This window comes from Temnothorax nylanderi, unplaced genomic scaffold (assembly GCF_030848795.1).
Source record: "Temnothorax nylanderi isolate EJ_2023f unplaced genomic scaffold, tnyl_v1.0 TNYL_tig0704_pilon, whole genome shotgun sequence".
NCBI classification, from domain to species: Eukaryota; Metazoa; Arthropoda; class Insecta; order Hymenoptera; family Formicidae; genus Temnothorax; species Temnothorax nylanderi.
The window spans coordinates 47,517-66,600 of NW_027249766.1; positions in this window are offsets into that span (position 1 = coordinate 47,517).

Here is a 19,084-nt window from a genome sequence, read left to right on the forward strand (position 1 = left end):
TATTTTACATTATTCATTATTCTACATTTTAACTATATATTTTTGTTCATTATTCTATATTTTATGTTTAATTTCCTCAATGTACATGGAACAATAATTTGAAAAAAGTGATTTAAAAAATACGATTATGCCTTGTACAGTTGTCTAAAACAAACAAATCGAAATGCATTTTATTCCTTGGAAGTATAGCCGAAATAAACTTATCATTATGAACAAAGAATAACACAAAGCCTCTTAATTAATAAATATAAGAAATAAATTTTCAAAATAGATAAGAGACTGTGATTTATTCCTTTGTTTATAATAATCATTTTAGTTCAAATAAAAATTACATTTCTACAAAATAAATTGCACTTTGATTTGTCCGTTTCAAATGACTATAGTTATTATTGACTAATTAGTAACTTATATTTTTTAAATAACTTCTTGCAATCTATTATTACATATATATTATAAAATATTGAGGAACTCAAATTGTAAAACTTTATTCCAATATAGTAGAAGTCTTTCAAAAAATTATATTATGTAACTTGTAGTTTTTAATTTTGCAGAAAGACTTCAAGAATTTTCATATATCTTTTTTGTTGTAAATGAGAATACGTGCGTCTTTAAGAGAAACAAGTATAATAAACTTTTATTTTATTAGCTTTGAATTTAGGAAAAACCTAATGGTTTCTTCTCAATAGACAGTAAAACTATTGCAAATAAAACTACTTTGAATAAAATTTCGGTACTTTCTTATATTTCGTGTGAACACTCAGTGTGAAGGGGAAGTACCTTATCCAAAAGCGCTTCTTTGCAGTAGTATTACTTCTCGCTAATGTGATTTCTCACTGTCAATCAAAAAACAAAATATTTTCTTTTTGTTTTATATACTTTATAACATTTGTTTTCAACCTTTAATCTTTTGGAGCAATGTATATGTATATTCTATATGTATACCTGTAGTTCATAAGCTTACAGTTGTTTATATTAGGTAGTTTTGACAAATATTATAGTGAACATTATAATGAAATAAACATTATAGACATTATAGTGAAATTTCGTATACAAAGTTTCTTTTCTTAACACATATTTTTAAAAGGAGCATGCCTTCTTTGCATATATTTAAACTATTTCCGTTATTATGTCCGATATTCATTCATTCTAATATAAGACTATCTTAAATACAGTCTTAAGATGTTGTAGACCAATCATAGAGCTGTATATTAGCATCTTAAGCCATTATTTCAGATGATCTTGAAATAAGAACGGACTATGAATACCGGCCTATGAACATGCTACATATGTACATACAATAAATCACAGTATATACTGTGTACATACTTTGGATAAAATTATTAGGTACTTTTATATCCTGCGTTCATTTTCTCTGTTTTCTCCCGCTGGGACCAAAAATGGTATAGTGTACATGGCGTAAACTATATCATTTTTGGTTCCAGCGGGAGAAAACAGAAAAAACGAACGCAGGGATAATCATTATGTGTACTTTACTGAATCTAATACTAGGAAAGACTTATATTATTTAAAAGTTACTACTACAAAGTTCATTTAGAGCAGGCCTGCCCAATTTCGGCTCCGCAAAATTATTTCAAAGAAAAACGATGACAATGACATTATTTTCAAAGCTTTATTTTAATAAAATAATACTTTCTTTCAATATGAAACACTCCGCGAGAGGATGGAGAGGGGAAGTATCGCGGCTCCGGAGCTGAAGTTGGGCAAGCCTGATTCAAAGCCTAAAGCTAGTTTAGGTAACATTACCTAGCTTGCTAGTATTTTAAACACAATTTATTGAATCTTTAATTTAAATCGGGTAATTAATAATTTTGGTCAATAATACATCTATAAATACATATAGCTTTAAGAAATACAACAACGTAAGTTATGGTAATGAAATATATCATTTCATGCATAGTATTATGTAGTCATAAAACAAAGTTCTCATAAAGTTTGTTACATCCTCTTTTTCTGTGTTATAATAATTATGGCATCCTTTCAGAAATCACATTTTCTCGCAGAATGTTTCTTTCGCCTACATTCGAGATCAGATTATTCAAATCTCTCACAAGGTATAGATCGCCCTTACGCAGGACATAAATTGTCTCAACATTTTCGCACCGTGTTGCTTTCCAAAGGAGAACGATCACCAATTTTAAGATTCTCGCCATGTGTTGCTTTCAAAACGAGAGCAAAAAGAATCCTTAAGAATCTGGCGGCGCGTTGCTTGTAATAGAGAACAATCACCACCTTAAAGATTCTCTCGGCGTTCTACTTTCGAATTAAAAGCAAACTCGACGTTAAGATTCTCGCGATATGTTGCTTTCGAGAACGAACAGCGCTTCTAAGCCTCTCACAGAGTGTTTGCTTGATAAACGAAAGTGATAACCACTTCTAAGATTCTCAAGGCGTGTTGCTTTCAAAATTTGAGCTAATAGCGTCACTTAACCCTTGTGTTCACGATGCTAGAAATAGCTTCGAGATCTCGGACAGAGAAATAATTGACCAATTGCATTGCTCAGTTGGCCGAATTGTTCCAATGCGATTGATCAATTCTTTCTCTGTCCGAGATCTCAGAGCGATATCTAGCATCATGGACACTAGGCTCAAGATTCTATCGGCGTGTTGCTTTTGAAAAAAGAGCGACCATCATCTCCAAGATTCTCATAGTGTTTGCTTTCAAAACGGAAGCGAACACTATTTCGAAAATTCTCGTGTAGTGTTGCTTTCGAAACGAGAGCGAACAACGTCACTAAGAATCTTGCGGCGTGTTGCATTCGAAATAAGAGCGAACAGCTTCACTAAGAACCTTGCGGCGTGTTGCATTTGAAACGAAAATCGAATATATTGTCTGTTCTTTGTGGCGTGTTGCTTTCGAAATGAGAGCGAATAGCATTAATAAGAATCTCGCGGCGTGTTGCTTATAAAATGAAAGCGAACATCTCTAAAACCTTATGTGTCTACCATGTTAGCAATAACTCCGATACCCTGAACGGAGAAAGAATTGACAAATCGCATTGGTCAATTGGCTGAATTGTTCAAATGCGATTTGTTAATTCTTTCTCCGTCCGAGATTTCAAAGCGATTTCTAGCATTACGAGACAATACTTCAGAAACTCGTAACAAGAATTCTAAGAAATGTTATATTTTAAATTAATTTCTAGTCTGGAAGTAAAGCAATCCTTCTTATGCCCGTTCTAGACCTGAGAATGATCCTACTTGTGGCTCATCCTTCTTTCTATAATGTACGCGTACAGAGATATTCGCTTTCATTTCAAAAGCAACACGTCGCAAAAATCTGAAGCCTTGTGACTATGATGCTAGAAATCGTTTCGAGATCTCGTACAGAGAAGAAATTGATCAATCGCATTTGAACAATTCGGCCTATTGATCAATGCGATTGGTCACTTCTTTCTCCGTCCGAGAGCTCAGAGTGATTTATATCGTGGACACAAGGCCTTAGAAGATGTTTTCGCTAAGGACAGTTTTTGACGACAGTTTTTGCACCATGCAGTGTCATTGGGAGCTTTCCAGCAAGCGACACAAGTTGACACAAGTGTCGTTCCGTCTTTGTTATTCATTGAATGCGAAGAAAGACAGAACGACACTTGTGCCGACTTGTGTCGCTTGCTGGAAAGCTCCCATAGTAGCCTCGATATAAATACATTCGAGTGTACTAGCCTCGAGGCTATAATGTGTAAACATATTCACTTCTTTGTAATTTTTAAATAAAATATAAATAATAAAAAAATGGCAGTTTCAACGATATCTCTTACCTATTGGCAGATTTTTATATACAGCGTGTATAAAAAATATATATAAAGGCAGTTTTGACGTATCAGTTTATAAAAAAATTTATAAAGGCAGAGAGTGAGAGAGAGAGAGATTTGACTACTGTAAAGCAAACTTTGTAATGCCCGATCTAGATCTAAGGATGATCCTAATTGTGGCTCATCCTCCTTTCTATAGTGTACGTGACATAAACTATACATAAAGTATAGATTTTTACCCGTCTACACTAGAGCCACAAGTAGGATCATCCTCGGGTCTAGAACGGGCATTACAAAGTTTGCGTTACAGTAATCAAATTTCTCTCTCTCTCTCTCTCTCTCTCTCTCTCTCTCTCTCTCTCTCTCTCTCTCTCTCTCTGCCTTTACAAATTTTTTATAAACTGATACGTCAAAACTACCTTTATATATATTTTTTATATACGCTGTGGTCGAATCTGCCAATAGGTAAGAGATGTCGTTGAAACTGCCATTTTTTTTATTATTTCTGTTTCATTTGTAAATTACAAATAAGTTTACGTATTATAGTCCCGATGCTGGTACACTCGAATGTATTTACATCGAGGCTATTATGACACTACATGTTACAAAAACTGTCGTCAAAACTGTCTTTAGCGAAAACATCTAAAGCCCTGTGTCCACGTAACTAGAAATCGCTCCGAGCTCTCGGACGGAGAAAGAAGTAGTCAATCGCATTGATCAATAGGCCGAATTGTTCAAATGCGATTGATCAATTCCCTCTCTATACGAAATCTCGGAACGATTTTTAACATCGTGGACACAAGGCTTTAGATTCACGATTAGTCTCACAACGTGTTGCTTTTAAAATGAAAGCGAACATCTCTAAAGCCTTGTGACTATGGTACTAGAAATCGCTTCGAGATCCCGAACGGAGAAGGAATTGATTAACCGCATTGGTCAATTAGTCGAATTGTTCAAATGTGTTAATTATTCTTCCGTCCGAGATCTTGAAGCGATTTCTAGCATATTGCACACAAGACTTAAGATTCTCGCGGCGGCGTTGCATTCTGAACACGAGCGAAAAGCATCTCTAAGGCCGGTATTCATAGTCGGATCTTATTTCAAGACCGTCTTAAGTAATGTCTTAAGATGCTCATACGGCTCTGTGATTGGTACGTTACATCTTAAGATCGTACTTAAGACGGTCTTAAATTTAAGACCCGACTATGAATACCGGCCTAAGATTCTCACTGTGCTTGCTTTCAAATCGAAAGCGAAGACCACCTCAAAAATTCTCGCGGAGTGTTGCTTTCGAAATGTGAAAGAGAACATCCCTAAAACCTCGTGTCTACGATGTTAGCAATAATTCCGATATTCCGAACGGAGAAAGAATTGACCAATCGCATTGGTCAATTGCCAAATTGTTCAAATGTGATTTATTAGTTCTTTCTCCGTCTGAGATTTTGGAGCGATTTCCAGCATTGTGAGACAAGGCTTAAGAAACTCGTAACAAGAATTCTGAAAAATGTTATATTTTAAATTAATTTCTAGTCAGGAAGTAAAGCAATTCTTCTTAAACAAAGTTTGCGTTACAGTAGCCAAATATATATATGATACGTGACAAAGCTGTTTTTATATTTTTTCTATATACACTGTGATCGAAACTGCCAATAGATAAAAGATGTAGTTGAAACTGCCATTTTATAATTATTTCTATTTGACTTGAAAATTACAAAGAAGTAAATAAGTTTACGCATTGTAGCCTCGAGGCTAGTACACTTGAACGTATTTACATCGAGGCTACTATGACTGCGTGGTACAGAAACTGTCGTCAAAACTGTCCTTAGCGAACACATTTTCTAAAGCCTTGTGCACGACACTAGAAATCGCTCCGAGATTCCGGAAGGAGAAAAAATTAATCAATTGCATTGGTCAATTAACCGAATTGTTCAAATGTGATTTGTTAATTCTTTCTCTCGAAACGATTTCTAGCATGCTGGACACGAGGCTTAAGAAACAACAAGAATTCTGAGAAATTTTATACTTTAAATTAATATCTAGTCAGAAAGTAAAGCAAAATGTAGTCGGCAAAACTCTCTCTTACTTTCTGCCTTTATAAATTGTTGTTATACTTTGTGTCAAACTGCCTGTACATATATTTTTTATATACACTGCGGTCGAACTTGCCAATAGTTAAGAAATTTCGTGGAAACTGCCATTTTATGCTTATTTCCATTTTACTTAAAAATTACAAGGAATAAATAATTTTATACATATTAGCCTCGAGGTCAGTACATCTGAATGTTCACATAATATGTATTAGAATTTTAAGTAAGAAAATTTGCCAAAACTGTCTTTCGACATATTCATGTATATTGTAGATTTTTAACTATTTTTATTTTTTAGTTTTTGCATTTGATTGTATGATTAACTTTCATTACTAATTATGCCTCAAATTGTGTGATAAATGACAATTTGACGATATCTTTTATCTATTGGCAGTTTTGACATCAGTGTACATAAAATGGATATAGAGGCAGTTTTGACAACAAATGTAAAACGTGTAAAGGAAGTTTTGACAACAGTCGTCAAAACTGCTTTTATACAGCTTTTTAATATGTATCTAGGTGTCAAAACTGCCTTTATATTTTTTTTTATATACATTGTTGTCGAAACTGCCAATAGACAAAAGATGTCGTCGAAACTGCCACTTTGTCCTTATTATTATTTTAACTGAAAACTACGAAGACGTATATAAAATGGTTTATGCATAGTAATCTGGAGGTGAGTACAGTTGGATGTATGCAGAGTACAGACATTGTCGTCAAAACTGCCTTCTGACATAGATATATATATATATATATATATATGTCAAGGGGCAGTTTTGAGGTCAATTTCTAAGCATATAATTTTAGTGGATAATAGGTTAGTAAGCTTTGTTTAGAAAACTTTGCCGTTGACAAAACTTAAAAATAATGATTATTTTTCAAAATATTTACAAGTTTATACAGATTGGTAGTAATCAGGTCACTCTTATTTATTAATTAAAGCAACGAGTTTTTTTAAGTTAATGTTTACATTTTATAAGTTTGACACTTATTAGTAATGTTTGATCAATTTTGTGTTATAAAATGAAAAAAATCATAAAGATATGTGCAATTTTATCGCAAGTCCTTAATTTTGCCATTTAATTATATTATTGTTTAGGCAAAAGGCTGTTTTCAGACCCCTTATTTTTCTAATAAAAAGAGTAAATAATTTATCTCTGAGCTTTTTTTTTAATAGCACATGAAAAATTATGTTGACTGTAAGTCTAATACATTACTGAAATTCAGTATTAAGTGAGAATAAAGCAAAGTTTTGTGTGCAAATATAAGTTCTGAAAGCAACCATTCTGTCAAAATTAAATTATACTCCGAAGCAGTTTTCAGATCTTATAATTTTTTAAGTTATATACAGAATGTTTGGTGAAGATTTACCGCCACTTACCGAGCTCATTTCAGAAGACATTTCGAGCAAAAAATGTCATATAAACATGGGTCCTATTCTGAATATTTATAGTTACACTAATTTGAAGGTTGTTTATAAAAGACCTCTTTTTTAGTTTAAGGAGTAAAAGAAAATTATTAGAAATAAAGAATAAACTTTTCAGAAATAATCCTTTTTTTAATTGGCTAGTAATCTGAACTACAAAATTACATTCTTACTTACTTCTTAGAACGATTAATTACATTATCTAATTAATAATAATTACATTAATTACATTATTATTATTGTCATGTGCTCGCTTTGGCCAAGATCACGCGTTGTTCACAGTAATGCGTTTCCAATTGAAGAAAAGATTATTTCTGAAAAGTTTATTCTTTATTTCTAATTTTCTTTTACTTCTCAAACTAAAAAAGAGGTCTTTTACAAACAACCTTCAAATTAGTGTAACTCTGTAAATATTCAGAATAGGACCCATGTTTATATGACTTTTTTACTCAAAATGTTTTCAGAAATGAGCTCTGTAAGTGGCGGTAAATCTTCAACAAACACAGGACTTTTCAAGTCGCTCAGTTTATGACAAGGGGAGAACCAAAGTAATTATTTTACTTAAATGACCACATTAATAGAGAGTTACCCATTGTAGTAAAAAACAATTTCTGTAAATTTCTAAAATAAGATTCAGTTCTTCTGAATTCTTTCTGTGTAATCAGACAAACTTTGTTCCCAAAATCGTCGGAAGCTGTTTGTATTTATATTTATAAAGTTGCGAATCGTTAATATTGAAACGTGTCACGATGAAAATCAAACAAAGAGCAGAATTTGTTATTACATCTATATTTAGGTCGGAGCACACATATTCAAAGCCGAAATATTAAAGTCCTTGTTTAAGTGATAGTTTTCAGGTCTCTAAAGAGCAGGGAAATGGCAGTTTTCAGGTTGATTAGCTTTATACAAAAATCCGATGTCATTTTTTTAAAGATTACTTTTATTCCAGTAATCGCATTGATAGAGATTTATCCACCAAAAAAAACTATTTCCGTAATTCTTTAAAACAAGATCCAGTACATAATATAGTATATATACTGAAGGAAAAAATCATGGAAACTGGATCTTGTTTTAAAGATTTACTGAAACCACTTTTTTATGGTGGATAAATCTCTATCAATGCGATTATTGGAATAAAAGTAATCATTTAAAAAATGACATCAAATTTTTGTATAAAGTTAATCGACCTGAAAACTGCCATTCCGCTGCTATTTAGAGACCTGAAAACATACCACTTAAACAAGGAATTTAATATTTCGGCTTTGAACATGTCCGCTGAGACCCAAATGTAGACTTAATAACAAATTTTGCTCTATGTTTGATTTTCATTATGCCTCGTTTCAATATTAACGTCACCTATGGCTTTAAGTTTGAATGCTTGTTTCCGTCGATTTTTGAAACAAAATCGATTAAAACAGAGTAGAAAAAATTCATGAAAATTGAATCTTGTTTTAAGATATTCGGGAAAGGACCATTTTTATGATGGATAAGTCTCTATCAATGCGATTGCTATGGAATAAAAGTAATTATTTAAAAAATGACATCAGATTTTTGTATAAAGTTAATCGACCTGAAAACTGCCATTCCGCTGCTATTTAGAAACCTGAAAACATACCACTTGAACAAGGAATTTAATATTTCGGCTTTGAACATGTCCGCTGAGACCCAAATGTAGACTTAATAACAAATTTTGCTCTATGTTTGATTTTCATTATGCCTCGTTTCAATATTAACGTCATCTACGGCTTTAAGTTTGAATGCTTGTTTCCGTCGATTTTTGAAACAAAATCGATTAAAACAGAGTAGGAAAAATTCATGAAAATTGAATCTTGTTTTAAGATATTCGGGAAAGGACCATTTTTATGATGGATAAGTCTCTATCAATGCGATTGCTATGGAATAAAAGTAATTATTTAAAAAATGACATCAGATTTTTGTATAAAGTTAATCGACCTGAAAACTGCCATTCCGCTGCTATTTAGAGACCTGAAAACTACCACTTGAACGAGAACTTTAATACTTCGGCCTTGTGTGCATGTCCGTTTCAACTTAAATATTGATTTAATAACACGTTTTGCTCTACGTTTGTTTTTCATGCCATGTTTCAATATTAACGTCACCTACGACTCTAAGTTTGAATGCCATCAGTTTCCGTCCATTTTTGAAACAAAATCGGTTAACAGAGTAGGAAAAATTCATGAAAATTAAATCTTGTTTTAAGATATTCCGGAAAGGACCATTTTTATGATGGATAAGTCTCTATCATTACGATTGCTATGGAATAAAAGTAATTATTTAAAAAATGACATCTGATTTTTGTATAAAATTAATCGACCTGAAAACTGCCCTTCCGATGCTATTTAGAGACCTGAAAACTACCACTTGAACAAGGACTTTAATATTTCGGCTTTGAACATGTTTGCTGCGACCTAAATGTAGATTTAAGGATGTTCGGGCATTACGACTAAAATAATGAAAACTTTTAAATAAATCCTGCAAATTTTATCATAAAAAAAATTATGTCCAAAGAGGCTGTTTAGGAAGCTTGTTGTTGAGTAAATAGTAAATAATAAATAAGTAAATAATAAATAATAATAAATAATAAATAATAAATAAGTAAATAATAAAATTACACGTAGTTTTATAGAAAATGGTGAAAAATTATTATCTCAGTGAAAAATAATGAAAAAAATATGAAATTTTGCAAGCAGAACGAGTAAGACTACATAATTATCTATACCAATTTTCAGCTTTATTAGATTTGTTTTTTTTTAATTTAATAATGTTTCTGAAAAATTTCTCGGTTAGGTGAAGTTAGCTGAAAAGTACGCTCAATACATACTCAATTTCATCGTGCCACGTTTCAATATTAACATCACCTATGGCTTTAAGGACGTTCATCCAGTGATGTGATACCGGCCCGGTTTTTGGCGCATGCGCCCCCCTCCACTACGCACACAAAGTGACGCTCGGTCTATCGGTGTGTCGGCAGCGCTTGGCAGTGCCGAGCGAGAGGGAGAATATTACTCCCTCCTTGTCGCTCTCACTTAGCTCGCGCGCTCGACTGTCTACAATGCGACCGTTGGGCGCAAAAGTCTCGGGTCTTGGCGCGAAAGTGACGGGTTCGTCGAAGGAGGTTAGAGACCAACAATACCTACACAAGGTAAGTTAATAAGTATAACACTTATTTATATATTTGTGCAAGCTGCATGATGGATTCTGTTAGTCAAGGAGCTATTAAGAAACGTAGAAGTAGAGAATTTCAAAATGCCTGGCTAGATGAAGATATCTTTAAAGGATGGTTAGCTCCTCATCCTGCAGAAAATAAAGCATTTTGTATTGCATGCAATAAAACTATCAGATGTTGCAGAACAAATTTAGTTGAACATTCACAAACGGTCAGACATATCGATAACATAAAATCTTGTAATTATAAGACTGCTGATAATATTGATACCGAAAATAGCTTGTCACATAAAGATAACGTTAAACGCACAGAAATTAAATTATCAACTTTTTTTTCCGAGCATAATATAGCCTTTCAACTCGCGGATCATTAATCACCTTTGATAAAAGATATTTTTAAAGATCCCAAAGTTGTGCAAGATTTTTCACTAGGTCGAAATAAGTGCGCAAGTATTGCTAAAAATGTCACTGCAAAACGGGAAATTGAGACAATAGTAAAATATTTAAAAACTTGTAAATTTTCTATTCTAATAGATGAGAGTACGGATATCTCAGATACTAAATTAATGTGCCTTCTTGTTCGATATGTATCACCTTCGAATAAAAAAATTACAACTCAATTATTAGAATTATTATCTTTAGATGCAAGAGATTGTTCCGCGACTAAAATTTTTGAAATATTTAAAAAATGCTTAGAAGAAAAACATATTCCTATAAAAAATATTGTTGGAATGGCATCCGATAATGCGTCAGTTATGATTGGACGTAAAAATTCTTTTATGAGTCGTCTTAAAGTAGAAGTTCCAAATTTAGTAACACTGAATTGTATTTGCCATTCATCCGCGATTGTAGCCAGTAAAGCTTGCAAAAAGTTACCTTCTTCTTGCGAAGATTTGATTAGAGGAGTTGCCACTTACATTTCGGGCAGTGCGAAGAGATGTGCAATATTGGGTGAATTCCAAGATTTTTTTGAACTTGAACGAAAAAAAATATTAAAATTGTCAGAAACTAGATGGCTTTGTTTACAAAAGTGCGTTGTTAGACTCTTAGAAAATTGGGAAGTCTTGAAAAATTATTTTTTGTTAGCAACAGTAGAAGATAAATTAAAATCCGCGGAAAATATATTACAATATTTAAATGATAATTCCATTAAAGCATATTTGTTGTTTCTCAAATACGCATTAAATTCTTTTAATAATTTTAACGCACTATTTCAATCGCGTAACATTTTAATCCATAAATTATACGAAAGCAGTCAACAAGTAATTCGTCAATTAGCCGACAATTTTTTAAAGTACGATAATGTAGAAAATATTTCAATTTCAGAGTTAGATAATAATGTACAACATATAGATAACATACGTATAGGACCGGAATGTGAAAGTTTTTTAGAAACATTATCTTTGGAATGCGCGCAAGAAATTAAATTGAAATGTTTGGACTTCTATGTTACGGCAGTTCGATAAATGCTAAAGCGTCTACCTTATAACGATGAATTTTTTAAACAGTTAAGTTTTCTAGATCCTAAAATTGCTCTTTATAAAGAAGGTAGAAATAAAATTAAATATCTAACTCATATTGCTAAGCAAGTAGAACATGTTAACATATCAGATTTAGCTTTCAAGTGGGACATATTACCATCAAGTTTTGACGAACAACAAAAAATACAGTTAGCTTCTTTACAAATAGATGAAATGTGGAATAATATATTACAATGTAAAAATTTTGACGGGAAAAAGTTGTTTCCAAATTTAGAATTATTAATTGAAGTAGTCCTTTGTTATCCTCATTCCAATGCCGAGGCTGAAAGAATATTTTCTATTGTTACAGATGTAAAAAGTAAGAAAAGAAATCAATTGTGTAATAATACTCTTTCTTCAATTTGTGTAATTCGATCAAGTCTTCAAGCTAAAAACATTAATTGTATTAACTTTCAACCTGACGCGAGGCATTTTGAACTGCATAATGCGCAAAATTTATATAAAAATCAATGCACATCTGATAATGCTTAATATTTTTTGTATTATTTTGCACAATACTTTTGAATTTTTACATCTAGCCCATCTAGCCTATATTTTCTTTCTGCATGCTGCACATTATTATTAATTTTTATTTTATTTTTCAGCGTTCAATTACTATATACATATTAAATGTTTATTTTGTTTTTCAGAGTTTATTTTTCATATATTATCTATATATTTTTAATAAAATATGTGATAAAAATGTGATATAAAATAGTAATAAGTATGTGATAAAAGCCAAAGATGCAATATTTTATTTTGTAAATTATTCTTTATTTCTGTTATTGAACATGTTTTAAAAATTTATTGTAACATGTTGATTACAAATAATTTTTATTTTATTACTAAATGTGCTATTTCTCTGTATTAATTTGCAAATTTTTCTACTTATATTAATTTATGACAATATTTATAAAATATGTTTATTTTGTACTTTAGAGAAATGTATTTTTTTTAAATGAAAACTGGTAAGGTTTTTGGCAGTTTTCCTTACCCTTGCAACGAATGTTGGTTTTCTTTAATAATTCTGCAAAATTAAATATCCTATTTTGAGTCATTATTTGTTTTCTTTAAATTATTTCAGCTCCCTTTCCCTTCTTTCAGCGTATCTTTAAGTCTATTATTATTAAATATACATTATATTTTATAATAAAATATAAGTTGCAAATATATTAAACTTTTTGCTTTCGTGAAAAAAATTTGTTTTCAGGTATCTTTGGCAAAGTGTTTAGAATGTTCTAATCTAAAACGTCGAAAAATCACTTATGTACAAAATGTCCGTGTGTATGTATGTATGTGTGTGTGTGTGTGTGACGCTTTTGTTGTCCGTTTATGCTCTAACTTTCGTAATTTTTGAGATATCGGGATGCATTTTTTTTAATCGATAGAGTATCATGTCCTTGGAAGGTTGGGATTGAATTTGGCGATGATTGGTAAAACTGTTCTTTTCTAATAAAATTTAGAATTTTTGTTGAAATGTTTGTGGTTGCTCTAACTTCCGCAAATTTTAAGATATTGGGCTGTTTCTAATTTTATTATATTCTTCAGTCTTTTCTACCTCTATTTTATATACAATTTAAGATTTATATCAATTAGAAACAAAGCCATGCGATCCAAGCCTAGGTCTTTTTGGCAGCCTTATATTAGTTTGTGTATACATATATACTATATACTATATATATATATACACATAAATTTTCCAAACTACTGCGCGCCGATTAAATTTTCGGACTTAAAACACAGTAATTGTTAGAATTAAAAACTCTTCCCTCCCCGGAATTAAATCGACTCGATTTAATTAATCGGCGCGCAGTAGTTTGGAAAATTTATATGTGTATATATATAGTATATATGTATTCACAAACTAATATAAGGCTGCCAAAAAGACCTAGGCTTGGATCGCATGGCTTTATTTCTAATTGATATTATCGTTACGATCCTATTTTTCTTATTATAATTTAAGATTTAGTTGATTAGATTCAGTTTTATACGCGATCAAAAAGGTCCATATGCAAAAGTCCATATATGGACCATGTATCCTGAACTCCCAAAGTTAATATCGATTTAACATTGCGTCAATTGTTAAATTCCACTTGTGCTACTAAGCTGACCTTTTTTCAATTCGTAAAAAGGTTAAATTTAAAATGAAAAAGAAATTGTGCAAATTAGAAATTTGCACTTTGCTTCTTCAACAAATTGAAGTGTGCGATTTGGAAATTTGCACATAGCAAAGTCACAATTTTGAAGTGAGAGAATAGGAAATTAGCAAATTGAATTCAATGTATTGTTACGCGTTTAAAGCTTTTTTCTGAGGAACCTTGTATTTTATTAGATGCATAATTTTTAGTTTGGCTTCCTCATAGAGGAACCTTTTTGCGCGTAACAATACGTTGTGGATTCAATTTGCTAATTTCCTACTCTCTCACTTCAAAATTGTGACTTTGCTATGTGCAAATTTCCAAATCGCACACCTCAATTTGTTGAGGAAGCAAAGTGCAAATTTCTAATTTGCACAATTTCTTTTTTAAAGTTTTTCATAAAGTTTACAGGCTGCATCTTCTTCTTGCCGTCTTCCTGTAAGTCTATCTGCCCCTGTCCTTCCTTAACTTTTTTAAATTATATTTTTTCGTTTATATTAATTTTATTCCGGAATAAACCAAATTTGACGAATTTTTTGCAATCATTTCTAATCAACCAAATCTTAAAGAATTATATATGAAATAGGGGTAAAAAAGACTGAAGAATATAATAAAATTAGAAATATCCCCCGCGAATGCGCTGTTAGTTCGTTCCGGCCATCCATGTGAAGACACTGCGCTCTGCAAGATTTTCTGCTTATTCACTATAATTTTGCTGGTAGTTTCGATAAGAGGTGAGTAATATAATATTTATATTACATAATTAAATTTGACGCATTTGATAGGCTAAAACACTATATACGTATGGGGTATTTTTGTTAACAAATATATTTATATAAAAACTATATTTTATATATTTATTTATGTCGAATAACCTGATATATATGTATATATAAAATTAAATATTTGCAAGATATTAATTAACTTAAAAGTAACAGTTACCGACAAATGCAATTTCTTACAAATATTACACTCGGAAATATTAATTGTAGGCCAAACAAAAAAATACGTGTCTTTTCTTTTACGGAATTTTTTTCGGAAAGGAATTGTCAAAATAATAGGATCGTATAGGTCAAAGCATGAAAATTTCTGCAAGAGGGATCAACATAATTTTTTACTGCAATTTTTTTTGTTTATTAATTATTTTTACATCTCTACATTATTCCAAAGATTGTTCTTTGATTATCGTGCAACGGCAACTCAGATTCACGCCGAGATACCGAGGAAGCATTTCCAGCGTAAAAACATCATCAATCGCGCGAGCTAAGTGAGAGCGACAAGGAGGGAGTAATATTCTCCCTCTCGCTCGGCACTGCCGAGCGCTGCCGACACACCGATAGACCGAGCGTCACTCTGTGTGCGTAGTGGAGGGGGGCGCATGCGCCAAAAACCGGGCCGGTATCACATCACTGCGTTCACCGGTTATAATCGTAGCCAAAATTTTATACTCTAAATCGTCGTGAAAACATCCGAATATATACGGTTACAGGTTGAAAACTTTTGGACAGCTCTGTCTCTCACACACAGAACAAAAGACTATTCTGTCATTTTTCTCCTGCAGTCGCTTCTTTACGTCGAATAATCATGAAAATCGAGGTCTATTTATTATTGTATTTCTAAATCTAAACGGTCAATAATTTCGGGTTTCTTTACTAGCATTCCTAAAGTGCCCTTCTACTATATATCCGTTTTTCATCACTTTCCATAGATTTGTTCTAATAATTAAAATTCAAAATACGAGATTTCTGTCTGCTTTGTGTATCTAATACATGTAAAAAATACAATTTTTGATAGCGAATATTTCGACTTTGGTACGGGCACAGTTCTTACAATTGAGGAGGTATAGCTAACACCATTAATAGCATATGGTCCAAATTTTAAGCAAATACATAGAAAATCAATTTACCGGTAAACGTCTTTAAGTTTGAATGCTTGTTTCCGTTGATCTTTCAAACAAAATTGATTAACAGAGTAGGAAAAATTCGTGGAAAATAAATCTTGTTGTAAAGAATTACGGTAATCACTTTTATATTATGAATAAATCTCTATCAATGCGATTATTGGAATGAAAGTAATCAGTAAAAGAAAATAACCGGATTTTTGTATAAAGCTAATTGACCTGAAAACTGTCATTCCGTTACTATATATAGACCTGAAAACTGCCATTCTGCTGCTATATATAGACCTGAAAACTGCCATTCTGCTGCTATTTATATACCTAAAAACTACCACTTGAATACAAACTTTAATACTTCGGCCTTTCACACATATCTGCTGCAACCTAAATAAAGATTTAATAACACGTTTTGCTCTATATTTAATTTTCATCGTGCTACGTTTTAATATTATCGTCACTTACGACGTTAAGGTAGTAGTCTCGTAAATCGCAATTCTTAAGAAAAATTTGAAAATTTTACTATATGTTAATAAATGTGGTATCTACACGTCTGCACAACCTAAAAGTAATTGACCATCCTGAACGCGAGATAATTGTTATCAAAAATTGAATTTTTTTCATGTATTGCATACATGAAGCATACGGAAATTTCGTATTTTGAATTTTAATAATTAGAACGAATCTTAAGAAAGTGATGAAGAACGGATACATAGTAGAAGGACACTTTAGAAATACTAGTAAAAAAACCAAATTTATTGACCATTCAGATTTAGAAATACAATAACAAATAGACCTCGAATTTCACGATTATTCGACTAAAAGAAGCGACTGAAGGAGAAAAATGACAGAATAGTCTTTTGTCTTGTGTGTGAGGGACAGAACTATCTAAAAGTTTTCAGCTTGCAACCATAAATAGTTGAATGTTTTTACGTCGACTTAGAGTATAAAATTTTGGTTGGTATTGTCGCGATACTACTACATAAGTTTGAATGCTAGTTTACCGTCGATCTTTGAAACAAAATCGGTTGACAGAGTAGAAAAAATTCATGGAAACTGGATCTTGTTTTAAAGAATTACGGAAATTACTTTTTTTATGATTTAAATCTTAATGCGATTATTGGAATAAAAGTATAATCATTATAAAAGTGTGTTTATTGTTTAAATGTAAATACTGCTTTAAAAATTTTAAAATTATGATAAAGCTAAGTTTTAAGAATACTTTTAAGTTCATATCGAAAAGATACTTATAGAATGCATTTGTGAGATAAAGGAATTTGAAGATAGAATATTCAATGGCAATAAATATTCCGGTAGAAATGCTATTTACTTTTATTTCAATATATGTCAGAGCTATAAGCAATAAACATTGTATGAGAAAAGATTCTAATTGAAAGAAATGTTTCGATATTTAACTTGCAAATAACTTATATAGTATACCATAAACATTTTGAAAATAAATTGGTGTCAATATTTTTTTGTATTACATCAAATACATTTATTACATACATGTACATTGTACTTACAAATATCACACTGAGAGAAATGTTTTGGTGATTATAACTATACTCATTTTGTGAGACGTAGCATAGTGAACTTGTATGCGATATGTGGTTCATACATTCAAAATTCTAATAACGGCGCCTTAACGCGTCGATACATAGTAGTCGATACAGAGACATTTAGTCATTGAGCCGTTATTAGAATTTTGAATGTATGAACCACATATCGCATACAAGTTCACTATGCTACGTCTCACAAAATGAGTATAGTTTTAATCACCAAAACATTTCTCTCAGTGCACAAAAATGTTTTTTGTGTAACTTATAAATAATAGCTTGTATTGTCTAAAAAAGCTTAATTTTTATCAACTCTTATATAATACATTTCCCAAATCTTATATTTATTACAAGAAATCTCTTTTGGTACTATATAAATCACTTTGCAGTCTTATCGCGCTCTTATCTCTTTCATATCGCAGAAATATCAAATATTGCAGAGAAATATTATATGTATTTTGTCAAAACTTAATTATTGCTTAACATGCTATTTAAAAAACTAGAAACTCAACTGCATATATTGTAACTTAATGTGGAATCTATAAATCAGCGTACCTAAATTCTATTACCATTTTTAACTTATAAATCTACCTTATTGTTAGTTTAAAACAATTAGACTTAATTTTATCGTTTTATTAATTGCATAAAATTTATGCAAAAAGAACTTTTGCATTAAACGCATTAATCATAAAAATAAAAATTAAAAAAAGATTTTGCTTACATATTTTTGGGTTAAGTATAATTTTATACCTTCAGTTATTAATAATTTCTTACAAATAATATTGCGGTGTAATATATTAATGAAATTAATTAAATCTTTGGTATTTTTGTTGTATCACACAATGTTGTAAAGCCAAGTCTAAGGTACTTTAGGGTTGTGTAGACATGGATGTTTTGTCTTAAAATCTCAATGTCTCTTGCAGAAGGTAAACGTGATTTTTCTATTTTCTGACGAAAACTTGTTAATATTAATTGCGCTTCTCTCAAATCCATTGCTTTCTTTTTGTTGATCCAAATAGAGAATGCTGAAAGAGATCATGTAATTAATTTATTGAAAAAATTAGTGTCAATTTATTTACATATGAATAGGGGAGACCGGGGCTAAACCGCCAGTTTTTTTTCGGAGCCGATTTTTAACAACAAAATAAATAATTGAAGTTAAATGTGGTATACCACTGTAAAGAGTGAACCTTTAGCTACAAAATTTATTAAGGAAATTTTTATCTACGTCGCTTTGTTTAACCGGTATAGAGCAAAAACGACAACGATGCAAAAATTGAAATCTCAAAAATGCCGGGGTTGAACCGCCACCCCCCGGGGTTTATCCGCCACACTGCATTTTCAATACATATACGTACATGTAATCCTAAAAAATGATAGGATACATTTTAATAATTGTTTTTTAAGAGAAAAATATAAAAATTTATTAAAAATTTTTATGCAAAACATTAAAAAATAATTGTTTTACCTATTCCATAAAACAATTTAGGCACGTGAATACAGA